Source organism: Parambassis ranga, unplaced genomic scaffold (genome assembly GCF_900634625.1).
Source record: "Parambassis ranga unplaced genomic scaffold, fParRan2.1 scaffold_21_arrow_ctg1, whole genome shotgun sequence".
NCBI lineage: Eukaryota > Metazoa > Chordata > Actinopteri > Ambassidae > Parambassis > Parambassis ranga.
The window spans coordinates 4,355,998-4,359,510 of NW_021144767.1; positions in this window are offsets into that span (position 1 = coordinate 4,355,998).

The window sequence follows — 3,513 nt, forward strand, 5'->3', positions numbered from 1 at the left end:
CCTCTGTTGTGACACCTGCAGCAAATCGGCGCATAAAATGCCAGATGTCAAGGCGCACTTCGAGGTCATCCCACTCTGAAAACATGGCCTTAACACGAGACTGGCCATGCTGACTGCAGCAGTCTCTGTCCACATACATGCAGTCGCCCCAGAACATCCCTGGCGTATACAGCTAACAGCCACTTAGGTTTAGGTATGGCAGGTAAGGGAGGAGGCTCAAGGAACACAGGAGGCTGCACAAGGGAGGACTTTGCAAATGGCTCACAGGCAGTGAGGTACTGCAGTACACGCTGCGTCCATGCCTCACCATGTTGCTCCATCAACTTCTTGTGAAGCTGAGTCACACTGTTGCCCAATGTCCTCTCCCTCATCATCCTCACCACCCGGTTGTCACATGAGTATCTAATGAAAGACCAGTGTAATAACACAAATGCAGTTTTTGGTTAAACAATAACACAAATCAAAGCACCTAATAATGTTTGATCTTAATTATGACTTACCTGTATGTCAATAAAGCGGGAAACTGACTACTGGCCCATATCCAGTTGTCCTAAGATGTCTTCGGACCAGGCTGGATACTTTTTTGTGCAGCGTTTGCACTCCAAGTACTCTGTTGCAAGGTCATACCACCCGTCGATGTCTAAGACCCTGCGCACAGTACGATACAGTCCTGCCGCTGTTAGTCTGTGTTTACCACAGTCTGGGCGAACACAGACAAGAGGGAACTGCCACATCTTCAGCGGCATCCATAAAAAAAGGGGCCGACAGAAGAAGAGGTCAGGTGAGGCGGGCAGCTGACTGTGAATGAGAGGGGGCTGAGGAGGATGCCACCAAAGCTTCAGCTGGGGCACTAGCTCTGGCTTGCCAGTGTGTAGGTTGGCCTTGAAGAGGGTCTTACGGATCCACTCCTGCTGGAAAGGTGGAAGCTGATCCTTCCAGTGACGAGGGAGCTCAGTAGGTGGCTGATGATGTGGAGGGTCTGGTATTTTTACCACTAGAGGCGGACCAGCACGGGCCTCTGAATGAGCAATGGCTGGAGCTTTTGAAGGAGAAATGCAGAAAAAAATAATATAAGGATGACTGTTGTATTTGATCGCAGTCCACATTCTGCCTGCACAGCATACATTTGGACAAGCATTAATAGATTATGATTATAATTAATAGTTAGACATGAAAAATAAGAGACCACTGTGGTTTCTTATTTTTTCCAGAGCTATATTTGAAAAGGATTAGATGGAATAGAGCAAAGAAAATAAGTTGTGATGAATTTAGTATAAAGTAGTGATGCCCACAGACATGAAGTGTGCACACAGTTGCAGTGATGAAAAACAGACTGTGATCATTAAAAAAATTTTTTTACTTTAACTTTTTTTACTTTTTTTTTTTTTACTTTACTTTTTTTATTTTTTTATTTTTCACATTTTAACATCATAACATAACTTAATTTGTAAGAGTAAAAAGTATTCTATTTTGATTTATTCTGATGTATTTTGAAAACCCCAATGTCTGAACTTTACTATATTAATGTTAAAACTGGAATTTCTGAACTGATCAATATCCTACGTTTATAGTTTATAGAGATAGTGAATGACCTCCTGGATTAGCCTACATGTAGGCTACTTTACATCTACAAAGAGCGGTTTACACCATTACAAGGTATTACATGCATATTAGTACGTTATGTGTACATTACATAAAACGAACAATAGAGCAATATCTACCAGTTTACAGAGAATCAATTGCACGTATAGCCTGTTAGCGGGTGGCCATGATAGCGATAGCGATCAATGGTAGTGACATTTTTTGGTCGGTATTTACAGGTTGACGGGTACGTCGAAGAAAACGTGTGCTATATAATGTCCAATCGCTACATCGCTATGTCGGCCTGTTTTGTTTTCTTAAGGTACAGACTGTATCTGAACAGACAATGGCCGATTTATAGTAAATTAAATAAGGTGAAGTAAACTTCATCTTACCGTTTTCACGAGGAAGGGTCAAAAGTAAGCCACAGTGAAGGAACGTGATTGGTTGGTCAAAAGTAAGCCCAGTGAAAGGAACGTGATTGGTCAAAAGTAAGCCCAGGGAAAGGAACGTGATTGGTCAAAAGTAAGCCCAGGGAAAGGAACGTGATTGGCTAATGTGGGCTTACTTTGGGCTTACTTTGGCTCGACTAGCACGATGCAGTAAGCGCAAGCGAGAGGTAGCAGGATCGATGCCCGCATCCTCCAGCCTGCATTTTAAGAGGGAGGGTGTAGCTGGATGGGTGAGGATGGATGGATAATGTAGTGGACTCCCACCCAGCAGATCAAGTCCCAGAGGTTACAGCATCATTTATTAGCTGAGTTTCCCCTCAGGGAAGCTGCTGTTTACAAGCTGTTTACAGAGAGAAGCAAGAAAACAACAGTCAGCATCATCTTCCATAAAAACACATGACAATAACATGTGAGACAGAGAGTTTATGATCAGTGCTCCCCCTGCTGGTTAGGACATATGACATTTTAAATGTACCAGTCAAAAGTCACTCAGTGGTTTGTCTTTGTTTTTATGACTTTCTACATTGTAGATTCATCCTGAAGACATCAGAGCTATGAAGGAACACATGTGGAATGATGTAGTGAACAAACAGTGTTAAACCAAGCAGAATATGTTTGATGTTTGACATTCTTCCAAGCAGCCAGCTTTTGCTTTGATGACAGCTTTGCACATTCTTTGCATTCTCTCAATCTGAACTGAACCACCAATGCTGTGCAATGCTGACATCTAGTGGTGGAAACCCAGGCTGCAGCCTCCTCATTCCAAAATCAATCCCTCCTCCACATAAAGTCAGAAGTTCTAAATGTGAGTCATTAAATGAGAGGTTCCAGCAGAAACGTCCAAACATCTGAAGAGAAGCTGAGAAGCCTGAGATACAGGGGCTGCAAGCTGTGCTTCAACTGTTCCTGTTTAGACAATAAGAACAGATCATCACTGTCTTTTAAAATGTTCTGATCAAATCACATTAGTTTGTATATTTATATTACACACAGAGCTGTTGTTTCAGTCACATTCATTTGTTATGTGTACAGTGGGTGCAGGAAGTATTCAGACCCCCTTAAATGTTTCACTTTGTTATATTGCAGCCATTTGCTAAAATCATTGAAGTTCATTTTCATCATTAATGTCCACACAGCTCCCCATACTGACAGAAACACACAGAGTTGTTGACATGTTTGCAGATGTATTAAAAAGACAAAGTGAAATATGACATGGTCCTAAGTATCAGAGCCTTTGCTGTGACTCTCATATATTGAACTCAGGTGCGTCCATTTCTTCTGATCGTCCTTCAGATGGTTCTACACCTTCATCTGAGTCCAGCTGTCTTTCATGATACTGATTGGACTTGATGAGGACAGACACACACCTGTCTGTATAAGACCTTACAGCTCACAGTGCAGGTCACATACTGGGTGATGACGTTCTCCTGCAGGTGTTACTGTAGCTGTGTCCCAATTCAGGGTCTGCATCCTTCGGAGT